This window comes from Anser anser (assembly GCF_964211835.1).
Source record: "Anser anser genome assembly, chromosome: 16".
NCBI lineage: Eukaryota > Metazoa > Chordata > Aves > Anseriformes > Anatidae > Anser > Anser anser.
Window position 1 is genome coordinate 16,041,444 of NC_139737.1, and position 20,066 is coordinate 16,061,509.

At 54.8% G+C, this 20,066-nt stretch overlaps 1 protein-coding gene across 6 annotated transcripts in view; it reads right to left on the reverse strand.

The window, feature by feature from the left end:
• Positions 1-20,066, reverse strand: part of DLGAP4 (DLG associated protein 4) — a 181,758-nt gene that overhangs the window by 154,368 nt on the left and 7,324 nt on the right. For all 6 annotated transcript variants that reach the window (XM_083801693.1, XM_083801696.1, XM_083801698.1 and 3 more), the window contains exon 2: positions 2,041-2,178. The gene's annotated coding sequence lies outside the window, so the exon portion shown is untranslated. The remainder of the gene's footprint in view (positions 1-2,040; positions 2,179-20,066) is intronic.

The following is a 20,066-nucleotide window of genomic DNA, read 5'->3' on the forward strand; positions in this document are numbered from 1 at the left end:
AGGTTTCTCCTACCTTGAGGACATCATTCTCCCCCCAGGCACCTATCCACCTTTGTGCCCCATAGGAACTGTGACCATTTGCTCTCAGGTCTCTACTGGGGACTGACTTGCCTTTTTTACTTCCTTGGTGTTTCCCCGGAATTTAAAGTCAGAAAAGAAAGAAGAGGCACATGTTCCTCCCAAAGGTGTGGAACGCAGCACAGCACCACCCAGTGCAGACCAGGGGAAGCCTCCAGTATGCAGGCACAACAGTCATGTTAGTGCACATGTGGGTTTGCCAGTTCCCTTCCCAAATGAGACAGCAGACTCCATCTCACCCATTCTTTTGGATGTAACATCCAAGAAGAACCCAAGCCCATCAGATTTCAGTTCCTTCTGGCCTTTCCTTGTCCATGGCACTACAGCGTGCAGGAGCTACCTAGAACTTTGCTGAGTCTCAGTCATCACCAAACCACATGCTCAATTTGCTGGATGGGTTGTGTTTGCGCATGTGTTATTTAGTAGGAAGGTTCGAGGAGGTCTTTCCTGAAGTACAGAAGGGGATGGGGTTGTGTGTGACTCAACCACAACCCAACACAGCAGCCGTGCCAGGTGCACGACTCCTTCCTCAATGCACGCATGCCTAGCCTCTACCCCATCCTCAGATCTCCTTGAAGTCTGCACCACCAGCCAAAGACTTAATTTCAAAGAGAAATCTCCATATATGTCAGCTCCGGGCTTGCAGAAAATCACATGCCTCTTCTTTCTGAATGACCCCAGAAGGTTACAAAGATGCTCTTTTATTGACCTAGATGGTGGGGAAAAAGATCAACTTGGTTTAAAAAGTGTGATGGATTTTTTTTCTGCAACAACAGCTCAGAGAAGGACTTTAGGAGCTGCTGTAACTGCTGAGAAAGCCACGTCCTGTGAGGGTTAGGAGCTCCCTCGTAGTATGTGATCTTTGGAGAAAGAGCTATTTGCTTCCAAACAGTGTCAGGGCCAGGACAGAGCACTCACACCAGCCTCTGCACTGTCTTCCATTCCACCACCCCTTGGCATCCCTTAGTTGCTCTGTTGACTGAGGCTGCAGGGCTGTGAAGGAAGATCGAACCAGACTCCTAATATATTCATGGTGATTATTGGATTTTATGACCATCTCCCTTTGGGAGGCCAAATTAAGACCTTTTGAAAACTTGGGCTTGTCTGAGCTGCTGGTGTCACATCCCAGAACACGGCAAGACATTGCTCCTGATGCAGGAGAGGCATGTGATTAATTCCTCCATAGGTTTACCCTGCCTATTTACCACCTCCCAAGTGTCTGCTGCTTCCAGAACAAGTTCCTTCCCAATGGACCCCAGCAGCTGTGACAACACTCCTTGAATCCAGAGCCCTGTCCTTGGCACAAGTTCATCTCTCTCCATGGGGGAGAAATACAGGCTTTCCACGTGTTTGAGAGGGCTGCAGAATTGGACAATCTTTCTCAGAAAATATGCAGTGGTACCTGGCTTTGCATCCATGCACGGACGTACAGAGCTTGTTCCACATGGCAAAGCAGTGGCTTGAAGGCAATCTCAGCCTTTCCTTGCAACAACCTCCTGCTCTGGCTTGCTGGAGAGGATCAAACCCCCACTGCACCTGCATGTGGGGGACACAGAGGCCTCCTGGATCTCCTTGCCCCTTGGCCCATGCCTTGCTTCACCCCCATGGGCTCTGGCCCTCTCTCTGGAAGCTCCCATACTCTGGCATTGCTCCAGCCGTGCTCCAGCCTCCCAGGCATCACCCAGAGCAGACTCCCGTCACAGTTCTTCCTGCTCCCCCACCCCATCAGTAACAGAGTCCTTGAGCCACCCTGTGCCCAAGTTATCTGCTCACCCCAGGCTACTGAGGCCATGCCCACACCTCACATCAGCTCAGCTCTGCGTGCTGGACCGTCCCCATGAGAAAGGAGGACCCCACAGCTTCCCCAGACCCAAGGGTGCCTTTCACCCCAAGGACACTCCATGCAAGAGCAGGACCATGACCCCAGGGTCCTGCACTGCCCATGGTGCCCAGAGCACTCACAGTCTAAACGTTGCTCTCTGAAGTGCCTCTTCTGCCAGGTCACTGCTGTCATGCATGAGCTGGAGGATGTTGCTGGTCCATGCGTTGGCTGCGGGGCAGGCAGAGCCGGGTGGCAGCTGTTTGACAATGCTCCTTGGGCTGAGGAGGGCAAAGACAGCTATAAGTTCAGGAAGGCATGGATTAACTCCAGTCCCTTCCCTACTGCAAGAGAACCATCTTCCCGAGCCTTCCCACACCCCCTGTCCCTTGAGGCCCACACAGAGACAGAGGCATCCAGCAGAAACACTCCTGCTGCACAGCAATCAGACCGAAGAAGTATCATTGCCCATCAGGTTCAGAGCACACCCATACCCAGAGACTCCTCTCCATCACCCTCCCTGGCTCCCTATGGGCCCCTGCCTTTCCTGGGAACACACTGAGCAGAGATGACCCATGGGACACTCATTGCATGGGCCGCGAGAAGCCTCGCAGGGGATCAGCCGGGCAGAGAAGCGATCTCAGCTCCTGGCCCTTCAGCAGAGCAAGAGGCAGAGGCAAGGAAAGAACTTGGCAGGGATGAGAGTCTTCTGCTTCTCCAGCCCTGCTCCACGTATGGCCATGGACTCACGAGATCACTGAGAAAAAATAGCCCACCATGGCTAGATGACAGTCACACAGCTAAGGCCATGTCCTCAGATACCACCCAAACACCTGCTGAGGTTTCCACCCTTGGGTTCCCACTGAAATGGCCAGCACCATTCCCCTGATTATAGGACCTCCATGGCTGTCTGAGACCAAAATTGGGATTTAACTTTATGAAGGTGTCCAGGAAGGTCAACAAACTCGTCTGTTGAACAGCTCATCCTGCTCCCAAGCGAACCTTTAGCCTTTATGACTGCTGGTGTACTTGGGCATTACACAGCTGCTCCTGGAGGCCTGGAGGAGAAATGGGGTTCAAGCCGTGAAAACAGTCATATGTGCCACCAAGCTGAAGCACAGGACACCTTCCCTCTGCCCTCAGTCAGCCTAGTTCACCATACCAGTGACATGTACATCTGTCTTCCCCGTGCACTTTGAAAAGAGCAGCTTACGCTCTCATCGGCTTAAAGGAAGAAAACTTCATTGCAAAAAATCTAGGGAGGGGACTGACTGCCTGGGATCTAATCTGAGCAGAGCCTTCAAGATAAGAGCATTAAGAAGTGGGGATAAAGCAGCCTTGGTGCAGGAATGGCCTGAACTGGTCCCCTGTCTGGGAAGTTGCACATCAGAGCCGGCTAGAAAGACACGATCTGTGTTTCCATGCCTATAGCCACCTCAGTGCAGGAGGTGGAGGAGTTCTAAGGAGGGTGAGGCAAAGGAATCAGGATTGCTTATAAAGCTCATATTTCATATCAGCATCCTGAAATCCCAAGTGGGAACAAGGATGGCACAGTCGCCATCATCCCTCCCCATCTTGGAGTGGGGAGGGATCTCTCCCCATAGTCTCTCCTTTCTGTAAGGGCATCTGGCACCTCCAAGCACTGACTGCAGTTCAGCTCCAAGCTGGGACTGGATTCCCTCCTCTGGGAAGCCCTTCTTCTGCCTGCTCCTCCTTTATTGGTATTCACCCATAGCCACTATCACCCGGGTGACTTCTAACCCCAACATGTGCCCCGTGGGCCATACAGGAGCTCAACAGCTGCTGCAGCAGAACAGACATAAGCCGCTTGCTCCTCTGAAAAAGCCAGGCACCTTTTCTTCCTTTTGCCTTGAGACATAACCCTGCATCTGCACTTCTTGGGAGGGAGGGAATAAAGATGAAGCCTCTGATGAAGGCAGAGGTGGGCAATCTGCTCCCACACTAGGCTTGTGCCTGCAGGACAGCAAACCATCATCGTGCTCCTGAGACGAACCGAAACAGCCCTGCAGCTTGGTATAAGTAATTGAGGAAAGAACATTTGTAAGGCAAGAGACAGCTGGATTAGAAAGGTGAAGCCCAAAAAGCAAATGAAAAGAGAATCATCAATGATGGATGGAAAAGCAGTCCAACATTTTCCTGGATGTACTCTTGAACAGCAGCAAGACAGGGAGAGCTGAGATCAAACCACTGAAAGCGCCTGGGGCACCACAGGTGCCTGCAGGACCTATGCAGCTCAGGAGGCACAGTCCCTGATGAGTTCTACATTTCCCAGTCTTGGTGAGAGACCCTGCAGCCAGTGCTGGTCCTGCATCCTCCAGCTGACGTTAGGATGCCTGCAGAGGCTATGCTTATGTGCCCCAGGCACAGTTCGGCAGCGTGAGGCCAAGGGAGAGCAGTGACCAGGACTGCCTGCCCAGCACAGCCCCTCCTGCACACCTCCTTCTGCACAGGGTCACGTCCTGGCCCTGCCTTTGCACAGAAGAAATTCCCAAACTTCTGGCATCTTCTTCTTGAGGGCATTCAGCGAGGCCACACAACACACTATAAAAGTCATCACTGCAGTTTGCTTTGTTAATTGCTGCTGATCAGACAGCTTTCTTGGCAAGGGGAGAGAAAGACATTTGTATATAAAAATACAAATTGAGTTAATAAGACAGAAGAGAGTTCAAAACTCCCCTTTTTGCTCCAGGATACAGCAGACAGAGGCCACCCCTGCAAAGAGGAGCTGTGGCCAGCAGCCGGACTGCTCAGCAGCCTGGAGATAAGTCCCATCCATGGGGCAGGGGGTGTTGAGTGGTCCAGGTGAGTGGTGCCAACAACTGATGCATAAGCAGACTGACAAGTGATCAGACTTGCTAACAACAGAGCACTGGGGTTCTGCCTGTGGTGGTATGGGCAGACAGGGGAGGTCACAGCTCCCTCTCCCCCAGCGTTGTGACTTTCCACCTCCTACCTTCAACACTGCAGTTATTTGCCCCCAGGCCCATTAGAAAATGCAAACTGCTGTACCAGCCTCTCTGCCTAGCACCTGGCCACCTCCACAGCACCTCCACACCCTCCTGGCACAGCCCAGGGATGAGTCTCCCCATGCTTCACCTCCATTTTTGTCAGGATCGAGGCAACCTCCTAGAGCTTTCAATTCTTGTTCCCTCAGTACCAGGCAATAATCAGAGTCCTCCTGTCCAGCTGTCTCCCAAGTAATTTCATTCTCTATCGACTCTATAACCCAGCTGAAACTGCAAGCAGATGTGATTGCCTGATCCCAAGCAGGCCACCTGCTACAATGCAAAGTATAGTTCTGCCCTGCAGTCTTGCTTTTCTTTAAAAAACAGTTTGCTTCAGTGTCCGGGATAACCCCAAGTATTTGCAGACCCACGAGGGGGTCTCAAACCCAGAAGTATTTGCCAGTAGGGAGGAGGTTTCCCAGAGAAGCTCAAGGGGAGGTATTCATCCCAGCCCCATCATTTCCCAGTAGGTCGGAGCCAATGGCATTAGGCTGGCCCAGGTTGTCCCACCACTCTGCAGAGAGGGGTTGTATTGCTTCTGCTGTAAATGCTCCACCATGCTACAGCTCCCACCACTGCACAACACCTTCCCCAGTATGTCTCATGATCCTTACAACTGTCTTGCAATTAGGTATCACGAGGCACAGAGGAGTAATGACTTGCCCAGGAGATATAAGGGAGCAAACAGAAGACCCAGGAATAGAGTTTGCATCTCCCAGCTCCCACACTTTCAGCCTCATTATCCAGCACACAAGCTGGCTGTGACCCAGAGCAGCCCCACGAGCATCCATGTCAGAGGGATGGGAGATTTGGATAAGAAGGTACGTGGTCTGTGCAGAGCCATTCCCCAAAAAACACTCTGCTTCATCAGCAGCACACTCTGGGCAGCAAGATGCACTCAACAGAGAACTACCAGATCATGATCCAGCCACTGAGTAGAGTTGCTGGGATCACTGCTGCCAGGGGCTATCTCTTAAATACAGCTCAAATCCACCAAAAAGGATGTAAAATCCATACTGTAGTATCAGTTTTGGAGCCTCGTCCTCTAGCATGCAAATAGAGCAGGACCTACTTTCTAGGACAGTCACGCTGGAGCAGCCAGTGTCTCCACCCTGGGCAGATCTCCACTGTGCACACTGAGGAGATACACTCATCACCCCCAGGCACAAGGCAGTGGGAGCTCCCCCATTCGGGCAAAATCTATCAGAGATTTAACTAAGGAGAAGGTCCAGGCACAAGCAGCCCTCACTGGGCTGGGGGAGGAGGGAGGTGACTGGGGGTCAGGCCACTCCAAACTTAAGGGGCAAAATATATGGGAATATCCCAGCTGAGACAGATCAGAGATGTCTCCAGCAGAAGCAGTTCCCCTTCTTCTGGCTGAGCCCTTGGTTGCGTAGTCACCCCCTCAGTGCTGGAGAGCTCATGGGAATGCAGGGCAGGACACTCCCAGGAGGGCTCTTAGTGCCATCAGCCTGGAGGTGAGATCCAGGAAAGGATGAGGGCAGGGCTTGAGGGCAAGACTCCCCCTGACTTCTCTGCCCCGCTGGAGGGGGCTTTCTCTGCTAAGACAGCATGCATCAGGTCCCCAGAGGAGAGGCATTGCTGCTCCTTTTGTGGGCCTGGCTGGATATGGGTGTTAATGAGCTGGAACGTACAGAGGAGATGTATTTCAGCAGTGCCTGAACTCCAGAGGTACTTCAGCATCGCACAGCAAAGTAAACACCCCATAAAATGTTCATCTGGCAGCTGTACTATAGCACATAGGTTCATTCATCTCTGTTCCCAGCACAGTCCTTTGAGATCAAGAATAATTGTTTGCACTGCTGCAGTTTACGATGGAAGCACACAGCAAATCTGTGCCCCTGGTAAATGCTTGTGGGAGTGGTGGGTGTCCTGGGATCCCCAGTCCAGGCTACCTGGGGGCAGCAGCAGCAGTGTCCTGGGCTCATGCATGGCCAAGGGGACTCAGGAGAAGCAAAGCGGTGGGACAGCAAAACAGGGAAAAGAAAGGTGTGAGTCAGAACCCCTCCACAGCATGCAGCTGCGAGTGCTGGAGGAAAAACCTCATGCCTGTACTGGGCCCAGACATCCGCCGGCGCACACCCCATCACCCACAGCCCCCTTCTGAGGCCACAGCTGGGATCTCGCTGGGCCAGAACTGTGCACACCAGTGTGGGGAAGATGTGTCTGAGGGGGCTGCTGCGACGCAGCTGCTGTGTTTGCTGCGGGGCACTGCCATGGCTCGCCCAACTTGCCAGACTGTTCCCTCCATCTGCTGAACCCAGCACGTTTATTTTTGTGTTTCCAAGTTTGATCAGATCGACTCTTCCACTTTAATCTAATGAGCGCGCTGAGCTGAAACAAACACAATCTGTCCATGGAGGACTGGGGAGGGATGTCTGGGGGCACCGCAGAGGCCCCATGGGGAGACCATGCTACCCTGGTGCAGAACCAAGATGCTGTTTGGGCAGCTCAGACTGCCCAAGTCCTCATCCCGCATAGTCCTCCCATACCTCCAGGGTCTGAAAACCTGACTGTGAAGGCCCCTCATGAAGAGAAGACCTTCCTCCTCTGCCCCTGTGTGGGCATTGCCCTGTGGTCTTCCCTCTTTCCTTGCCCATTGCCAATGTTGCTTGACCATCTTTCCAGCTAATTGCCGTGCAGTGCTGTGGGCATGAGCCATGGGACATCTGGCATCTGCTCTGGCTCCCAGGAATGACCTTGGCCACTCCAAGGACAGTGGGAGCCTTTTCACCTTCCAGATTCCCCTAGAGGCAGACGAGAAGCTCCAGCAGGAGGGACAACGTGCACACCCTGCCCGCCTGCTTTGCTGCTCTCCATTTGCCAGCACCTCCACAGAAAAGCTGCAAGCTGGCCGTGCTGCTTGCTGGGTGGGACACAGCTGCTCCCGCAGAAACTCCACGCGAGGGCTTACCCTTTGCCTCAGGCTTGCAAGTTTTCTTCTTGACTGTATTTCATACCCAGATTCCTTGCAGCCCTGGGTTTGTTTGCATTCCCAGCGGGTGCACAGAGAAGAGGGGCGCTCAGCCACACTGCTTTGATGTGGAGACCAGCAGGGGAGAGCAAGGGCTGAATGTGGGGTCCCTTAGGAAACAACCCAGCAGGGCAGCAGCAGCCACGGTCCTGCGTTTCTTCCTGGCTACCCAGACCACAGCCTTGGGGCAGATGGAGCAGAAAGACGGTGGCTCTGCAGCTCTCCGCATCAGGAGTGATTGCCCTGTCAAGTATCCAGCACTGCTGGAGCAGCACAGAGCCCCGTGGCCAGCAGACTCCTACGGGGCAGGGGCCAGCTGCCACCCAACAAGCTGTGGGGGCTGCATGGGCAGTAGCGGGGGGGCTGGAGGCAGGTGGCTCCCCCTGGCACCCAGCTGCCTGTCAGCGGCTCAGCTGGCCTGGAGACGATGTCTCCGGCATAGAGAGGGCTCAGCGAGTGCAGGGCGTGCAGGTGAGGAGCCAGGCATCAGCTGTGACAGCAGGAGAGGGCTGGGGCTGACAGGGCAGCTTTGGGAACTTTGGCAATTGCCCCTTCTGCCTTGAGAGCGCCTTGCTCCTGCCAGCTGCACTGCTTTGGCAGCGCAGCGCGGGTGGGCTGGGGAAACATCCGCTGGGGCAAGGCACATTTCTTGCACCAAGCACACAGCTGCCCATGCATGCACTGTTTGTGCTCAAATGGGTTTTTCTGCATCCCCCACTGTAGCTGGGTGTGTGTCTGCCATTAACCCCTTGTCCTCATGCACTGGCTCACCAGCCCTGGGGGAGCTGGGCCCAGACCTGCCTCTTTGCCGCAAGTCTGGTTTGATGCAGGCCTCGTGGAAGTTGAAAACGTTCATGTCAAAGTTGTAGGAAAGAAGGAAAAGGATTTAGGCAATTCTTCTGCTCTCTTGTTTGAAAGCAGACGGGCACTCAAGCACTGGGTTCCTGGGCTGCCCAGCCCAGCTGCCTGACACACAGCCCTACACGGAGCAACGCACGCCGACACCAAAGTCACCCTGGGACCAGCTGGCCTCTGGGACCTGCCCAAAGCCTGCCGGCAGGGCAGGATCAGTGTCCTGCCCAGCACGAGGGCCTCGCACCATCTCTGTGGCTGGGGCCCAGTGACACAACTGTCACCAGCATGAGGTGCGCAGCGTCCCCCTGGCTGGGCCTGCTGCGTGACATGGCTGCGTTGGCCTAACCTCACACCTCACTGTAGTCATGCCCTGCATGCAGACAGGTTTCCTTTGGTCTCCTCCTCAAACAGAATCCCCCAACTCTCTGCTGTTACCACATTTGCAGCTTCCTTTTCTTTAAAATAATAACTCAGTGAGTGCCTTGAGAGACTCTCTGTCACCCTGCTTTAATAGAGAGGGAAGATGAAAAGGCCAGGAGAAAATTTACTTTTGCAGCTCCTGGCTGTCGTTCCCAGTTCTATGCTCTCCTTCCTTATTTCTCATTCTCCTTTCCAGGAGCTGTCTTTTAACTCTTTGTTAATAACTGCTTCTCTCCCAAAAGCAGGCAGTGTCCTTCCTTGCTTGCACAGCCAGAAAAATGTCACACTTTCCCTTTGATGTCAAGATAACGTATAGATAGATGTAACATCGTGTGTATGTGTGACAAATGCAAACAGCAAGCTCTCTGGCTCAGATTTGGTAATTTTGGGAGAAAAAGGAAAAGCAAGGAAAAAAAATCTTGAAATGAATTCTTTAATCCACTTATCTCTTCTATAAATATTTATGTTTGTCCCCTTCCTGGTGCAAAGGTTTGAGACAATCTCCCCATCCTTTACACACACGCAGAGCTGTGGCTGATGGCTCAGGTGGGCTCCGTGAGCCAGTGCTGGGGGCTGGGGGCGGATGGGACAGCCTGCTGTCCCCAGGGGACCCAGGCGCCCCGGGGACGTACAGGGCAGGTCCCAGCACATGGAAGAGATGACACCTTGCAGCCCAGAGAGGCTGCAGGGCAGCCACAAAGGACCCCGTTACAGCAGAATAAGCAGCCCAAAGCATGCGGTTTTGTCAAAAGCACTTTGGAAACAGTTTGGATCTGCAGGAATGCAGCCCTGCACCCCATGTCCCCATCAGGCAGAGCCCTAAGCATGAGCCATGGTCGGCCCGAGGCAGTGGCTCCTGAGGAGCTGCTCCCTGGGGCAGGTGTCTGAAAAGCCCCCCTGAGCCCCCACACCGTTCCTTCTTCCTCAGTCCTCTGGCCAAGGAAGGGTTTCCTTTGTCCATACGAACTGGCACATGCCTGGTTAGGATACAGTGTGAGCCCTCTCCAGCCCCGTGGCCAGCTGCCAGCCTCCAGGAAACCTCCCCAGCCCCAGGGTCCCATCCACTCCTCAGCACAGTCCTTGGCTGGGTTCAGGGCACAGTTTGGGGCTGTCATAGGCAGGAACCACCCCAGGAGGAGGTCTGGATGGGAACAAAGTTTATTCGCAGACACTGGGCCCTTTCCTTGGCTCTTGGTCTCAGTGCAGAGCTCACCCTCACCATCTCCTTTCCCAGGGGTCCCCTCCCCATCCCAGGCACTTGAGCATCAGTCTTATTTTCATCTTCACATCCTGGCTTCACAACAGGCCAGGCAAGTGTGTGGCAGAGAAGAGCAGCCCTTGCATCCATCTAAGCCCTGTCCCCCACGAACTGGATCTGTGTGTGCTGCAGGCACACAAGGGGAAGGAGTTTTGACTGCACCATTCCTGTGGTTTATCTCATCAGTGCCACTGCTGATGTCAGTGCTGCCACTTCATGCAGAGTGGCTTTATTCCGAGCTGCACCAAGAGGAGAGGACCTGGGGAGGGTTTGACTCTGGTGTGCCTGGGGCAACCAAACCTGAAGAGCATGACAAGCATGGCAGGTTGGAGGGCAAAGCCCACGACAGTGATGACAGGTTTGCGATTACCTGCAAGCACTTGCTCACCCTGGCTTCATGATTCACTGCTTTGGTAGCGCAGTGTGGCAGGCCGGGGGCGAGAGCCCAGCAGCAGGAGGTGGGTGCAGGAGCAGCCAGCAGTCATGGCACAAGGAAGGTCACTGGCACCGTGCTGGCTGGCATGCAGTGGACAGGCTCCCTGTGGTACCCCCGGTGCCAGAGGAACAGGCTGGGACCCCTGCAGTCAGCACACACTGAATGGCACCAGCAGTTCCCTGGGGCAGCAACATGTCCCAAGGAGCTTGGACATCTCTGCAGGGCACATTCCCTCCCAGAAAGCCAGAGCCTGTCCCTCTCTGGAGCCAGGCTATGCTGGTGCGCAGGGACCTTGTGTTGCACGGTGGCCCTGTGCCCCTGCTTTGCTCCTTTCCATACCACTTGTAGCCAGGCTGGCTTGACGTTTGTCTTCTGGGAACTTCTTGTTCATCCCCAAAGCTGACTGTCCCCCACAGACTTATTGCTTGACCTAAGACCAGAGACCACAGTGAGCACAGGCTGCTCCTGAGGCTCCCCAGATCCAGCCACAGTGCTTGCTCCTTCCCACAGACATCTTCTCTGGCTCCTCTGGGAATCAAGTGTCTGTGCCAAAGTTTCTGTGCTCTTTTCCAAAGGGAGTAGGGAGGAAACTGTGCAGGGCCAGTGCCCCAGTCAAGACGGAAGGACTGGGGATGGGGTGGCTCTCACCACCCTCTCCACAAATGTGGGCAGCTGCCTCTGGGTGGAGATGCATGGAGGATGGCTGGGGAGGTGAATAAAACCTATTTGCAAGGATGAACACCAAAACCAGAACGTGTAACTTCTGAAGTCTCTACATACGAGACTGCCTGGCCTTCCTGCCAAATCACTTTCTTTTCCTTTTGCCTCTAGCTCTGATGCAGACCCTCAACATCACAGGAGCTGGGGTGCTGACACGGGTAAGAAGATGCTCTCCTTTTCTGTGTGCTTATCTCCCGCCCTCTCTGAATGCCCAAGACCACTCTCACATATTATTGGAAATCTGAAAAAAGGATTGAGTTTATTTAAGCCAAAATCACTAAGAGCACTGGAACTCTGCTCAGTCATTAACTGGTGAGTAAAGAGTGCTCAGTGAGTCACTGATGCTATTATAAACACTTTCTTCTAAAGGCTGTAGAAATGCAGTAGGGAAGCGGTGTTCCTTGAAGTCACTGGTAGTAGCTGTTTTCGTCTAGCAAGATCTCTGCTCCGTGACCTGGGACGGCTCTGTTCCCCCGTTCTCCCTCCCCTGTCTGCCCCCCAGGCACCTGGCCCCGCAAGGCTGTGGCCCCTGGGGCCAGGATCTTCATGCCACTGGGGACCAAGGTGACAACTTGAATGCATCTGCACTACTCCCATGACCCTTCCCCTTCTTTGTGGTTGTACCTTACATTAAGTCATTTATAAAGGTTAATGCATTCAGGACAGATAAGCTTTTATCAGATTAATTGATGCTAAAGACACCAACCAAGAGCAAGGAGTTGCTCAGTGCCACCCATAATGTGGTCAGCGCTGCATGCAGCACAGCAAGGCTACTCCTTGGCCCCCTCAGCCTACACAAAGCCCCACTCCTGCCTACCACCGCTGTCACCCAGAGCTTCCCGTGAGCCCTACACCAGCTGTCACCCCATGCCTGCAGACCTCCCTGGCCCAGCCCCACTTCCAGCACAACCGTCCTCCCCTCCCCTGCTCTAGCACATGCACAGAAACTGCTGCACTCCCTTTGTGAGCCTCCATTGCCATCCCAACCTCTTCTGACCCCCTGGAGCATGAGTAAGGCCACACAGAGCTGTTAACACTTGGGACTGGCTGTGGCCATCACACCAAGCCTCTTCCTCATTTGCTGCACTTTGCTGCCAGTCCAACCCGTCTCCATGCTGGCCCGGGGCCATCACCCGCTGCCCATCTACGACAGATCCACACACTGCCCTCATACCTTCTCCCAAGCCCCTGTGAGCTCAGACTCTTTGCATCTTATTTTTCAGCTTTTTGGCTGCTGCTTCTTTTTCTCCCAGGTGCCATCTTATCCTCACCCTTGAAAATGCAAAATGCAAACCAGCACAAGAAAGGCCAGACCTGCTCTCAGCCCCACAGGAGCAGGTTTGCACTGGGGGGCCTTCCTTGTCCTGGCACGGCTGTGACCAGCTGCCTGGCCATGGGTGCGGGGCTCCAGCTCCTGACGGGTGCACCTCCCTGCAGCCCCACCAGCCTCGATGGGGAGCAGGAGCTGAGTGGTGAGCCTGCCAGGGCTGCCATGCTGATTACTTCACACAGGGAGAAATGAAAATGCCAAAACTCTGGAGAGGAGAGAAGGAAGAGGAAGGTGCATTGGACCACAGAAGCAGGAGGCAGTGATACTTGTGCACACCAAGGGGGCTGAAGAAAGCCCTTCTGCTTTCCACTCCTCTCAGCCCTGCCTGCTGGATCAACCTCTGCTCTGTTCTGTTCTGCCCTCCCCCATGTCATTCCCAGGCTCCAGTGCTAGATGCTAAGATAGTCCTATTCAAAAGGATTACAAATTACTGTCTGATCCACTAATTAGGAGTGGAAGATGAGCATGCTTCTGACAGTGATGCTTAGCAGCCATTTAGAAATTGCTCTGAAGGCAGGGAGGTGCTGCAAGCACACGGCAGCATGGAGCTGCATCTGCTCCATGCCAGCAAACCCAGGCCCGCCCCACTAGTCCCGCTCCCTCCCTCCCTGGGAGGCTCTGCTGGATGCCCAGCTCCTGCAGGGAGCTCTGCCTTGCTGCAGATCTCATCTGGCTCTCCAGGATGTCTCCAGGCCATTTGGCTCCTATCCCCGCTGCCATTACTTTATATTTATTTAACAAAATCAAAACCTGCTTAGTGGGGCTAATGTAAGGCAGGGGAGACAAATTGAATCTTCGCACTGCTCCGAGAGAAGGGCAGCCTGGTGCCAGGCTGGAGCCACCTGTGCTGTCCCTAGGAGGACACAGACCCTCCTGCCCTCCTGCTGCCAAGTCCCGCAGGGGCTCAGCAAGCACTGCAGGCTGTTTCCGCCTTCCCTGGAGCTCCTCCCTTGTCTCCTTCTCCACGTGGCTGCAGGTTGCAGGGCAGTAGCAGCTCTGACTGGGGAAGGACCGCAAGAGGAAAGCCCAGCCTGGCCCCTCTGCACTTTGCTGGGACGCCCTGAGGGCCGTGGAGCAACACAGTCCTTGTGTGTGCAGCCAGGCCTGACTGCACCCCACAGAGGACAACTCCAGCCCCGGGGCCGAAGTCAGGGCTTGAAGCTGCACTCATGCACGTGTCTTGGGTGATACCCATCATGTGTGTGGAGACTTCTCCGAAGACTTCCTCTAGACAGTGACTGGAGTCCAGACACAGCTCTTAGACAAAGAGGTACAGTGGAGATGGTCTTGCCCCAACAGGAGCCCTTGCTGTCCCTAGTCGGGGTCTTAGAGTCCTATGTAGACTCTATGTAGACTCAGGGTCTTGTAGTCCTATGTAGATCCTTTCCTATGTAGATCCCTATGGGACTTGGCTCCTTTCTCCTGGGCTCCTTGCTCCAGAGCAAATAGTACATCAGGTGAGTCTAGGACCATCTCAGGAGCTGCTCTACAGCTTTTGCCTTCCCAAAAGCCATCCAAAGGATGGTGTGCCCAACAGTGCTGACTCACACTCCCCAGCATCATACCCCTTCTAAAACCCAAACCACTGATGAGTACATAACCACCACCTCAACTACCTCCAGAAGGGCTCCAAGCTGCATGCAAAGACTTGCCATAGGAGAGAGACAGACCTCAAAAACATTACCCACACACTCAAGGCACAAAGGCAGACATACTCCTCCCCTCCACCCCAGTATGACCCTGATGGGACTCGATCCAAGACCCAGCCTGGTGGTGACCCAGGAAGGTCTCCTACCCTGCACGGCCTGTCCCCTCCTCTGGCTGATGGAAGACCACCTCGCTTCTGAGCGTGCAGCATCTGGGTGAGAGCCTCAACACCCACAGAGAGGCAGCTTCTCTGCAGAGATGAAGCTGGACAGTTTAAGGTATTACTAGACTGACTAACAGTGGTATTCAGCTCTTCCAGTGCTCTGCCATGCTCCCTTGCAGGTGATGTCTTTGCCGGTCCTCATCCTGCCATGTGGAAGCCTGGGGGAGGGCATGCCTCACCCCTGCTCTGCTCAGCAGTCTTTGGGTCTTATCCTTCTCATTGAAATCCAATAATCTCAGTCAGATTTTTTTCAGGGAAGGATGCACCTCTCCATCAGACCATCTGGGCTCCATCCACCAGGAGGCCCTTGTCTTCTTCGCCAGCAGAAGTTCTTTTCTATGATGCTTCCAGTTACTGATGGAGCAGGGTCTGGGTGGCCTGGGTTAGACTTACTGACTCCTTCCCAGGTTTGGTCTTTCCCATCACTAAGGGGAACAGGAGAGTCACAGCCTGCTTCAGATACAGGACAACACTCCTGAAACCCACAGGTTTGGACTTTTTCCTCCCTCCTTACTCTAACTCCTGTGAATTCCCCTGTATCTGCTGCTGAAGTGAAGGTGCCAGAAGACAGCGGGGTGCCCTGGGGAGCAGTGCCTTGGCCAGGCTGGCCTGCCTTGCCTGGAGGAAAGGACAGAGCCACTCTACACAAACACATGAAGCTGACCAAAAAGCCATCCTCTCACATCTGCGGGAAGAGGGAAGACCAGGAATGGCACTGGCAATGAAAATGACATTCTTTTTCACACAGGTGATGCACACTGGGTCTCTGTGGGTTTTGTGCTGGGCCAGCGACTGCACTGAGCATCAGGGAGGGATGGGGCCAGGGACCCTCCTTAGTGGGCCTGCACACACCCACTGCCTGCATGTTGTGAAGCACTGGGACCCCCTTGACAGGTTTCCCAGGCTGGGTCTCTGACCAGTTTGGCTTTCCAATCAAATATGCCTTTTCCCTCCAGCCCTGTCCATCCTGAGGGAAGTACATGGCCAGACCACGCACCATGGAAGCCACCAGCAGCATCCAGCCCCACTCCCACCCCTGCTTGGTGGGGCAGGGGAAATTCTCGTGTTTCCTATTGTCCCTTCTGCCCTGGGGCCCCATCGAGGGTTGCTACAAGCCATGCTCAGACATGTCCCTGTGCCAGCACTGAGGCAGGAGGGCCCTGCCTGCACCTGGCTCACCCAAGGCACCCTGCCGGCACCGCACCTCCCAGGGCCAGAGGTGAGTGAGGGCCCCTCCTTGCACCAGCCTGAGGTTCCCTGAAGGCCACAATGTGCTGTGACTTCTTCTCATGGAAAAAAGTCCCATTATTCCCCTCTTGGGGTCATTTCCTTGCCTGGGGGGAAACATCAAAACAACTGCCCTTCTCACTCCTCTTTTCTCCCACTGGTTATGTCCTCCCAGGCTTGGTGGTGACATGCACAGCAGCTGTGGTTGTGGCCCACATTGTCTGCTAGAGCTGTTGGCAGTGGGACTGCTTCTCTCCCACCGGGCCTGAGCCCAGACATCAAATTGAGGCAAATGTTCTCTGGTGGGAGGGGGACAAAGCCGTGCTCAGGACAGTCAGTCACTGTTGTATGTAGCATGTCTGGAGAGAGAGACTGCTGTGATCCTCCCCAGTGCAGCTGAAACATCTCCATCGAGAGGTTGCAGAAACTTGCAGGGACGAGCAGAGTCAGCCCCTGTCTGCTCCTGACCCGTCAGCCAGAGTCCTGTCAGTCTCCATCCCAGCTCTGGATCTGCCCATAGCTCTGCACCTGCACTCCAGAGGGGGTGGGATGGGATGGGATGGGATGGGATGGATGGGATGGGATGGGATGGATGGGATGGGCAGCACTGCAGCAGTTGGTGCACAGCTTGTCTTCTGTGCATGGGGTCACACAGCTGTCCCCCCAGAGTGACCCAGGAGCCATGACTGACCTGCTAGAGAAGCAGGCAGTGATGCTGTCCGGCGCCTGCTTCTGAGTGAGCGAGTTATCTGTCCTCAGACAGGAGACCGGGCCTGACTCCTGGGGAGAGCAGCCTGAAGAGCTGAGCACCTCATCTGATGTATGTAAACAACCCTTTGCACCCCTCTAAGACAGGGAGGTTAAAGCAGCCTTACTTCTCCAGGGTCAACCAGTAGACCAGGATAAACATGTACTTCTGGAAACAGGATTCAAAACCCTTTTCTCTGTCTGAAATTTGCCTGGGTTTGTAGGGACTTCAGCTGTTTCTGAGGCAGACTGTGGCAGAGGTAACACAAGGGATGCTCCTAGACCAAGCTCCATGGGGAGCACTCACAGATCCCAATCAGACTCGGACAGGAGCACATGCTACCAGGAGTCTGCACTTCTGGAGCTACCCCAGAATGGCTGCATGCATATTTTCAGGGACATGGAACTCCAGGGGCAAGGCAGATGTTGTTTGGGATGTGAAATAATGACATACAGAACCCTTCCTGGTTCACCCACAGGGGTTTGGATCAGCCTGTGTAGAGCCTCAGGTGCTGACCTGTGCTCAGCTCCAGCCAGCATCACCTCATCAGCCTCTCTCATAAGTCAGCAGAGTCTACCAAAGCCACCAAGCCACAAAGCAAAGGAGAGAGGACATGGTTGCCTAGACCCGCAACTTCTTGGAGTAGCACAGGGAGCAAACTGGCTGGGACTCGTCGCCTGGAAGTGGCTCACCTTCAATGGGACAAGCAGGCACCGAAGTAGGTCTGCCTGGCTCCCCTGAGCCGTGGTGGCACAAAGACCTCCTCAGCATGCTGCGCAGAACAGGGTGTATCGGCTAATTTTATCAGCTCTGTCCCACAAAGAGGATCTGGGAGACAGGGTGCCCTATTTACATGGCCTCTGGCAGCTGCAATGCTGGTGCCAGCCTGTCCCTAACCCAGGTGCCATGGTGGCCCCGCATCCTTCGGGCCTATCATCTGGAGGAGGGGGGAAACTGCTCCCCATCACTCGCATCTCCACGTCCAGGAGGCAGTGAGGCACAACCCAATCCCCAGTCTGGACATTTGCTGGCTGTTTTGGAGGGAGGAAGATGGTTGCATGGGACTAGGTCAGCATCCCATCAAGCAGCCTTGCCCCATCCCACCCTCCAGTCCAGGACTGGGAGCAATCTCACATTGACACAGAGGTCCAAGCATCAGGTACTCAGGGAAAGAGTCCTGGGCAGTCCTGCAGTGTGAACGCACAAGGAAGATGGTGCTCATAGCCTAAGTGGATGCGTCCTCACCTCACGCGTGGTTCCAGTAGCCACATGTCCGTGTCCACCTCTGAGCCTCACCAGGTCAGGCTGTGGCAGCCCTCTCCCTGCCCAGCACTTGTCATCCCTCTCAGCTCAGCATCTGCTCCATGAGATCTTGTCACCTGCAGCCCCAGCTTGGGCCAGGATGGGTTGTAGTGAATGGCGCATGCCAAAAGCCTGGCTGGAGCCATCAGGAGGTACCTGACATCTCAGAACAGGGGTGACAGCATCAGGTCTATGCCATGAGCATGGGCAGGAGAGGCAAATACCTCCCTGTCCTTAACAGAAGAAGCTGAAGGAACACACTGGCTCCTAGGGTTATTCTCACCCTTTGAAGGTGCCAGGCAACAGGACCTGGCAGGAGCCAAAGGTGCTCAGGGTTGACGCTGGAGCAGTGCATGCAGACAAGGGGGGTCCTGACAAGTTCGTGGATCCCAGCCATCACCAGCCACCCTCTTCTCATAAGGGACCTCTGGATGCTTCAGATAGCCAGAAACCTGCTGAAATAGTGCTGGAGGTTTGGCCACTCTGTGGATGCTGGCAGGATGTTCAGCCTTCCCAGGAGCTGGCCTTGGGGGCTCCCCTCACGGCCCTGTGCACCCCACTCCAGCCATGGCTTTGGGAGCCTCTTCTGTTGGGTTGCCAGTTGCATGTGCGTTGCATGGCACAGCCCTGCACTGTGCTGTGGTGGGGCAGACAGGAGAGGGCTCCCTGCCAGCCCCAGCCCAGGGCAGCCCGAGGACTGGGGAGCGGCTGGAGGTTGCCTGGCCCCTGCCACCAGGCTGATGGAGGGGCTATGGGCCGAGAGCGGCTGGGGTAGCGCTCCTCACCTGACGTTATTTTGGTTGCTAGGTGATTAAATCATCCATCTGCTTATGACAGCACGGGAGAGCAGTGAGTCAGTCCCCTTCGTACAAGACAACAAAGGGTTTTTCAACTCCAGCCCACCTCCAGCCTGTCTCTGGGCCCTGTCCCTTCCTGCAGGACCCTTGCATGAAGCCCATGCTTGGGCATGTGCAAGGGGAGCAGGCTCGTGCACAGCACCCCGGGGCAGGGCAGCTGCCAAAGAAGGCCAGCTGTGGACAGGGCTGTGGACATCTTCAAACGTGTTTCTGGTGAGCAGGACCTCCTTGGCATCTTGAAAAGCATGGCTGGATGGTGGAAAGAGCGTTTTCCTTAATCGTGTCTAGAATAACTTAAGAGGTATCAGATCAGCCCCAGCAGAAGTAAAGGGAGGTGTGCTGCTAGCTCACCAGGCGGCCCGGCACCTGGCAGCCCAGCACAGCCACCCCTGAACCTTCTTCCCCTTCCACAGGCTCAGCACTGTCACCACAGGGACGTCGCTGACGTTGCACTTGTGGGACAGCTGCGACTGCCCGCGCTGGGAGCGGAGCCCAGGGAAAGCCAGCAGGCTGCTTGGTGAGAATGCAGCAGAAAGGCAACAGTTTGGAGAGAAAATAACATTTCCATAAAGTGTTCGAAGTCTTTTGGAGGAGGAAAGTGGGACGGGAGAGAAAGAAGAACCACTGTGTGTGTGTGTGTGCATATGAAAGAGAGTGACAACAAGAGCCTCCCTCCCCACCGAGAAGAAACCATCTCTGTTTCTCAGGTTTTGGAGAGTGTTGAGACATGGTGAAGTTAACATTTTGCCCACAAAATGTGCTTTGGAAGTCATTTTCATTAAGAAAGCTCTGAACCACATACAGCTTCTGCACAGACCCCTCTGCTGCCAACAAGCACATACTAGGCTGCAGCACCAGCTGCTGGGTGAGGGTCTGGAGGCTGCCGCGCACCCCCACGGAGCCCACTGGATCCAAAGCCCACCAAGGTCGGTGGAAGGACCCCTGTGAGATGCAGGGGCCTTTGCAGGGGCTTCCGTGGCCACACAGAGCTTTGCAGTGGGGATGGAGCTGGGAGGGCATCCCAGGGGCTGCACACCCCCTGCCCAGGACAACCCTGATGGAGAAGCCCTGAAGCGGTGTGGGGAGCTCTGCGCTCCACAGGGACGGTGCAAAACCACAGTGAAG